The 8,364-nt window shown below is 39.1% G+C and overlaps 2 long non-coding RNA genes across 2 annotated transcripts in view; both read right to left on the reverse strand.

Annotated features, from left to right (window-relative positions):
* Positions 1–1,152, reverse strand: part of LOC137239395 (uncharacterized) — a 37,315-nt gene extending 36,163 nt beyond the window's left edge. Inside the window, exon 1 of the long non-coding RNA XR_010949357.1 lies at positions 983–1,152. This is a non-coding gene — a long non-coding RNA (uncharacterized lncRNA). The remainder of the gene's footprint in view (positions 1–982) is intronic.
* Positions 1–8,364, reverse strand: part of LOC137239394 (uncharacterized) — an 853,500-nt gene that overhangs the window by 352,684 nt on the left and 492,452 nt on the right. The window lies entirely within an intron of this gene.

Genomic DNA, 8,364 nt, shown 5'->3' on the forward strand with positions numbered 1-8,364 from the left:
AAGAGATAACTCACACACAGATGTACATAGTTAGTCAACAGTCAGAGTATTACTCACATATGTACACGCATATGCCTATGTGAGAGTCTATAAACTACAAATAGGTATACATATATGTAGCACAATTACTTGGCTAAACAAGTAGAACATTCTACAAAGAGAAACATCTGGAATATCCCAACGAAGCAGAAAAGAGTATAAATGTGGCAAAAGCGGAGTAGTCTGACTTGAGTTTGATTTGAGTTGTCAAGCAGTTACGACTAAGACGATATCTAGCGAGCAATAGCAGTATTATTTTAAAAGTGGGCGGTGCCACGCCCATTGTCGAATATTTACTAATTTTCTATTCTGCGTCATAAGGTCAACCAACCTACCAAGTTTCATCGCTTTATCCGTCTTTGGTAATGAATTAGCACTTTTTCAGTTTTTCGAAATTTTCGATATCCAAAAAGTGGGCGTGGTCATAGTCCGATTTCGTTCATTTTAAATAGCGATCTGAGATGAATTCCCCGGGACTTACGTACCAAATTTCATTAAGATACCTCAAAACTTACTCAAGTTATCGTATTTACGGACAGACGGACGGACGGACGGCTAAATGAATTTCTTTTGTCGCCGAGATCATTTTGATACATAGAAGTCTATATCTATCTCGATTATGCCGTTACGGGGTAACGTTATGCGTACAAAATTAATATAATCTGTGAGCTCTGCTCAGATGAGAATAAAAAGTGTAGTCAAATCGAAGTTTAGTAAAACAAATCAAAAAAATTATGGAAATTACAAATATAAGTACTCAGTTTAATAGGGTTGAACTAGCCGGTCCGTACGCACCACACATAGACTGAAGACCCATAGCGTTACGAGAAGTTTCTTAGGCGATCGAACGGAACCCTGTCAAAAACTAGGGCCTATGTTATAGAATAATTCGGTCCTCTTGGCAAATACTAGAAGCCTTCTAGAACTTACGTATGCTACTTACTGCTTCTAGATACAGTTGTCAATCTCCTCAATAGCTGCAGTCTTAGCCTGGCAAACGCAGGGCTCGAGCGCAAATGTGTTCGATCGTTTCTTCCTCCAACCCACACTTCCCACATCTGCTATCACTGATCAAGCCTAATTTAAATACATGTTAGGCCAGGAGGTAGTGTCCAGAATACACATCATGAGTCTACTGTCCTCTCTTTTTAATGATATGAGTATTTTTGTCAACTTCATGTTTTAAGGATCATCAACACTTCACAGTCATGTGCTTAGGTTCACAACTCTACAGCTTGCTCGTGCAAGTCTGGCTTTCCCTTTATGTAGTCCAGTCTAATTGGGATGTCTATGGAGCAAGCTTTGGGGGTTGCGCTTTTTTAGCTAGTTCATCCGCTTTTTCATTTTCCTCTATTCCCATATGACCTGCGACCAAATTTAGATGTATGCACCTCCCTGTCCCGCTTCTTTCCAGGGAATACACATTTTTAGTTGCTGTGTTATGCGGGGCTAATGCCGTAATTGCTGCTTGGCTGTGATTATAAAAGTTAACGCGGCTGCAGTTTAAGCTTTTTCTTCCTATTGCTTTGATCACGGCTACTACTTCCGCTTGAAAAACGCTACAATGATGTAGCAGCTTGTAATATATATTTATTTTCGGATCGGCACAGTATACCGCAGATTCTACTCCTTCTGCTACTTTGGAACCATCGGTGTATACGTGTATCGCCTGGTCCGCCACTTGGGCGCCCTTGCACCAACCAGCCACCTCTATTAAGATTTTAAGAACCACTTCGTCCTGTATTACATGAGGTCAGCTTCCGAGGCATTGAGTCCCATTGAAGTTGTTAAAGCTATGTTCTTTGCCACCAGGTGTACAGATGGAATGTGCAGAATGGCATGGCCATCGGAGTTGGTTTAAGTAATGCCAAGCATTGATAGCCTGCATACCCATAGCTGCAATATTCAGATAAAACATGCCTAAATCGAAAACATGAAATTAAAACCTTTATACAATAAATTGAAGTAGTCTAAAGCGAAGAAGTACTTAAATTTTGAAAGATCGATAAATATTCGATAAGATATCGCAAAAACGATAAATACTTTTATGCAACAAAAATATTATCAAATGTCTATAAGAGTTGGTACTAGTAAATATTTTTATACCCAGCTGTACTTGTAAACAGGGTATTATAACTTTGATTGGAGAATGGTTGGTTGTACAGCTAAAAAGGAATCGAGAGAGTTATAGACTTCCATATATCAAAATCATCAGTATCGAAAAAAATTTGATTGAGCCATGTCCGTCCGTCAGTCCGTCTGTCCGTTAACACGAAAACTTGAGTAAATATTGAGATAATTTCACTAAATTTGGTAAACGAGCTTATCTTGAACCAGAATAGATTGGAATTGAAAATGGGCGAAATCGGATGATAAACACGCCCACTTTTTATATATATAACATTTTGGAAAACACATAAAACCTGATTATTTAGCAAATAATACACCTAGAATGTTGAAATTTGACGTGTGGACTGACATTGAAAATCTTGATAAAAAATTTGAAAAAATTGTTTAAAACGGGCGTGGCACCGCCCCCATGTGATAAAATCAATTTTACAAATATTATTAATCATAAATCAAAAATCTTTAAACCTATCGTAACAAAATTCTGCAGAGAGGTTGCCTTTTCTATAAGGAATGCTTTGAAGAAAAGAAAAAAATTTAAAAGGGTTGTGGACGAATACAATAAGCAATATCTTTCCAAAAAAGAGCTTTATATCAATCGTGTTTCATCTCCCAAGTAGATTTATAACCATAAATAGGAAAAACTTCAAATTGTAAAAAATGGGCATGGCACCGCCCCTTTATGACCAAGCAATTTTCTATGTTTCGGGCGCCATAACTGGAAGAAAAATTAGTTCAGAATAGAACCATGTGTATATGTATTATTGCGCAGCCTTGTAACACTATTAAGTACACAAAACAAACAACAACAGCATTTCAAGTTTACAGCTGGGTATGGAATGTTCGGTTTCACCCGAACTTAGACTTCCTTACTTGTTATTAATAAACTAAGAAAAAGTTTTGTAAAATTTCAAATGAGAAAATTGGATAGAAGGAAGCTGGAAATGGTTTTAGTGGGAGATGCGGGATTTTGTAAGGTTATCGTTCAGCTGGAGTTATCGATAACGTAGTCAGAAAATAATCAAATTTACCAGCATAAAGTTGAAGCTCAAAAATTTCGTTTTACAACTTAGCATTCAAAATATCGAGAAAACTTACATTAACCCCTATCAAACCAAGGTCGACATAGAAGTACTTTTATTCTAGACAAAATTTGACTTGCATTTCGTTTATAAGAAAGATTAAAGAATATTTCGATAATGTCTGATATTCAATGTTCAACTGAACAAGTCATGTCCACGACATACACAGCCCGCGTCAAGCCGAAGGCACAGCAGTAAAATAGTTACACCATTTTCGGCGCCTGTTTCACTATTGTCCTACTTTTTTCACTCACGCCTTAAACGAAATATCATACAAAATGTATGTATGTTTGGACGCATTTGATTTATTTGGCAGTCGTTCTCGCCAAGCTGCTACATATATATGCAAGTGACTGTGTATGCGCATTTCTATATCCTCCAGCTCACCCACCAACAAAACATATATCTACTCACATATTCTCTCACTTTCACATTAGTTCAATTCAACTCTCAATATCCAGTTGTCATTTCAACCTGCGCCCCTTTTTATACTCAACTGAGCAGAGCTCACAGATATATTAACTTTGTTCGCATAGCGGCAATCCGTAACGGCATAAACTAATCGAGATAGATATAGATATGATCTGGGCGAAAAAATAAATTTATTTAGCCATGTTCGTCTGTCTGTAAACACGATAACTTGAGTAAATTTTGAGGTATCTTGATGAAATTTGGTACGTATGTTCCTGGGCACTCATCTCAGGTCGCTATTTAAAATGAACTAAATCGGACTATAACCACGCCCACTTTTTCGATATCGAAAATTTCAAAAAGTGCGATAATTCATTACCAAAGACGGATAAAGGAATGGAATTTGGTAGGTGGGTTGATCTTATGACGTAGAATAGAAAATTAGTAAAGCTTTGGACAGTGGGCGTGGCACCGCCCACTTTTGAAAGAAAATAATTTGAAAGTTTTGCAAGCCGTAATTTGACAGTCGTTGAAGATAACATGATGAACGTTACTACTATTACTATATGTGTGCTAAATAAAAATTAGCAAAATTGGATGAAGAACACGCCCACTTAAAAAAATTTTTTTTAAGTCAAATTTTAACAAAAAATACATTATATAAGTAAATTATGTCAACATTCAACTCCAGTAATAATATGGTGCAACAGAATACAAAAATAAAAAAAAATTTCAAAATGGGCTTGGCTCCGCCCTTTTTCAATTAATTTGTCTAGAATACGTTTAATGCCATAAGTCGAACAAAAATTAACCAATCCTTATGAAATTTGGTAGGAGAAAATGGGCGAAATCGGTTGAAGCCACGCCCAGTTTTTATACACAGTCGACCGTCTGTCCTTCCGCTCGGCCCTTAACACGATAACTTGAGCAAAAATTGATATATCTTTACTAAACTTAAAAAATAAAAAAAATAAAAATAAATGTAAGACGCGATAACCTCCGAAGAGATCTAAGGCCGAGCTTCTCTTCCAATTTGCGTCGTGCTCCTCTACATGTTTTATGCCGACTCCGAATGGCATCTGCAAAGCAGATGAGTTTTCACTGAGAGCTTTTCATGGCAGAAATACACCCGGAGCGCTTGCCAAACACTGCCGAGGGGCGACCCCGCTTAGAAAAATTTTCTTCTAATTTAAATTCCTTATTTCTAATTTTTGATGTTGCTTTGCCCTGTGTGCGAACACAGGGCATACGGTGTGGTAGGCGGAGCACGCTACCATCACACCACGGTGGCCGCCACTTTACTAAACTTATTTCACGTACTTATCTGAACTCACTTTAGGTTAGGTTGAACTGGTCGGTCCATGAGGACCTCACATAGACTGATTGAGTCCGTAGTGTTACCAGAAGTTTGTTTTAATGACCAAACTGAAAAACACTATCAAAAACCAGGACCTATGTTATAAAATAGCTCCGTCCTCTTGGCAAAGAAGGAAGCTTCTGGTTCCTAGGACTAAAGCCACTTGCTGCTTCTAGATCTGACAGCTGTATCACTCCTAATAGCTGGAGTTTTAGCCTGGCAAGTGCAGGGCAAGAGCACAGAACGTGCTGGATCCAACCCGCACTTCTTACATCTGGTATCACTGACCAAGCCTAATTTAAAGGCATGTGACGCCATAAGCAAGTGTCCAGTCAGAATACCCATCATGAGTCTACAGTCCTCTCTTTTTAATGATAGAAGCAACTTTGTTAGTCTAAGGTTGTAAGACCTACACATAATTTTCGACACTTTTCAGCCCCGCGCTTGAACCCACGCCTTTCCCGCTTGGTCGATCATGTGCACCTCTCGCCTTCGCTTAATCTCGCCCAGTCTAATTGGGACGTCTACGGAGCAAGCTTCAAGGGATGCGCCCTTTTTAGCTAGTTCGTCCGCTTTTTCATTCCCATATATTCCCATATGCCCTGGGACCCAATATAGATGTATCCTTCTCCCTGTCCCGATACTCTCCAGAGACTGCTTATACTCTAACATGCATTTAGATGCTGTGCTATGCGAGATTATTGCCTTAATTGCTGCTAGGCTGTCAATATATAAGTTAACACGGTTGCAGCTTAAGCTATTCTCTTCCAGGGTTTCTACTGCTTTGGTTACGGCTAATATTTCCGCTTGGAAAACGCTACAGTAATCCGGCAGCCTGTAGGATCTGCTTATTTCCGTATCAGCACAGTATACCGCAGACCCCACTACTTCCACTACTTTGGAACCATCTGTGTACACATGTATCGCCTCGTCCGCCATTTGCGCACCCTTGCGCCAACCGTCCACATCTATTGTGGCCTTAAGATCTCCCTCGAAGCACAGATAGGGAATCAGGTAGTCTGTTCGTCTTGTGATTGATGACGCTATATTGCGATGGTCATATGGTCGGTGCTCAAGCTGCTCCGAGGCACCGAGCCTGGTTGCGGTTGTTAATGCTTTGTTCTTTGCTACCAGGTCTACAGGTGGAATGTGCAGAATGGCATACAGTGCAGCCGTCGGGGTTGTTTTCAGGGCTCCCGTAATGCTAAGCATCGATAGTCTGCATACCACCTATAATTTTTTGAGGTATGTTGTTTTTTTGTGTGGCTTTCCAACTAAACTAACTTTATCTTGGCATAAAAAATGGCCGAAATCCGACTATGACCCCGCCCACATTTTCGATATCGAAAATTACGAAAAATGAAAAAAAAAATGCCATAATTCTATACCAAGTATGAAAAAAGCGATGAAACATTGTAATTTGATTGGTTTATTGACGCAAAATATAACTATAGAAAAAACTTTGTAAAATGGGTGTGACACCTACCAAATTAAGTAGAATAAAATGAAAAAGTTCTGCAGGGCGAAATCAAAAGCCCTTGGAATCTTCGCAGGAATACTGTTCGTGGTATTGCATATATAAATAAATTAGCGGTACCCGACAGATGATATTCTGGGTCACCCTGGTCTACATTTTGGTCAATATCTCGAAAACGCCTTCACATGTATAACTAAGGGTCACTCCCTATTAAAACCCTCATTAATACCTTTAATTTGATACCCCTATCGTACAAACACATTCTAGAATCACCCCTGGTTCACTTTTATGGCGATATCTCGAAAAGGCGTCCACCTATAGAACTAAGGCCCACTCCCTTTAAAAATACTCATTAACACCTTTCATTTGATACTCATATCGTACAAAAAAATTCTAGAGTCACTCCTGTTCCACCTTTATGGCGATATCCCGAAATGGCGTCCACCTGGAGAACTATGGCCCACTTCCTTTTAAAATACTCTTTAATACATTTCCTACATGGTGATTTTCCCTTATTTTGTCTCCAAAGCTCTCAGCTGAGTATGTAATGTTCGGTTACACCCGAACTTAGCCTTCCTTACTTGTTTTTTTTTTTTTTTTGACTTTGTTTTTTTGGAGTTTTGTTGAACCCGCACTTGGCAGCAGTTTGATTGAGCGCCTGAAGGTATGCAACAATGTTTGCACGATATTTTTGTATTTATCTTTGCAGTCACTTGACTTCCTTATTGTGTAGTTTTTTTGTATCTTTTCCAAAGTAAAATTTACTATCAGAGTAGACATTCCATTTGGGTTTTTAACAATGAAAGTTTTGTTGCCAAATTTTTGATATCGAACAATATAGACACATTTACACCAGGATCCACCTTTCCTATGTTTGTTTATTTATTTGTGCGCTTCATTCAAACGATTGTTCAATACAAAGTGACTGTCTGACGCAAGGAAAATTATTTTTTAATTATAAGCTTACTAATTGAGGAAGTCTTGGAGTGCAGCGGGTTGAGTTCAAATTATTACGTGAATAATTCAGCTGTTTTTAAAGCTAAGATCAGGACGCTCTTTTTGCAATCTACATCTGCTTGTAACGACATCGATACACCAAGGTTTTGAGGAGTGTTGTGGGTGATGATGGTCATTTGTCGGATATTGATCCGTTTCTGAAACACGAATACTAGCGCTAGTATATTAGCAACGATTTGATATGACCACGTAAAACCTCCTGGATCTGTGAGGTATAATCTACGCCCCTTAGTCCCGTTTAACGTAGTCCCCTTGGTGGATAAGTTTGGGGTCTAAACAAAACATACATCGCATTGGTTCATAAAAAATTTAAATTGCGTATGAGGCTGTTATACTGTGACACTGCTGTAAAGTGTTTCTGTGCAAGATGGAATATGGGGTACATTGATATTTGATACCGCAATTTCAAGAAGGCATGCGAGAAAGTGCATGCATGGAGTACTCGCGATTTTTGCAGGGTGATCAATTAAAACGCAGCGGCTGCGCTGGCTAGAACAAGTTATTCGAATGAAAGATGACGCTCCGGCCAAGAAAGAGTTTCTGTCGTAACCTGCCTATGGAAGCAGAGGAAGAGAGCGGCCCCCACTCCGTGGAAAGGACCAGGTGAAAAGCAATTTAAACTCCCTTGGTGTGACCAATTGGCACCCGTTGGCAGAGCGAAGAAGCGACTGGCGCGCCTTGTTGGACGACCACAATCGTTGAAAGGGTTAAGCACCAATTAAGTAAACTAATACGGAACATTCAGCAACAACACTTCGCCGAAGATATTCGACACTTTCGGTACGAGACAATGACAAATGTACACTAAGAATTTAAACCGTATGACTGAAGGCGATTAAGCAACTGCTCAAGAT

Source organism: Eurosta solidaginis, chromosome 2 (assembly GCF_040869045.1).
Source record: "Eurosta solidaginis isolate ZX-2024a chromosome 2, ASM4086904v1, whole genome shotgun sequence".
Classification (NCBI taxonomy): Eukaryota; Metazoa; Arthropoda; class Insecta; order Diptera; family Tephritidae; genus Eurosta; species Eurosta solidaginis.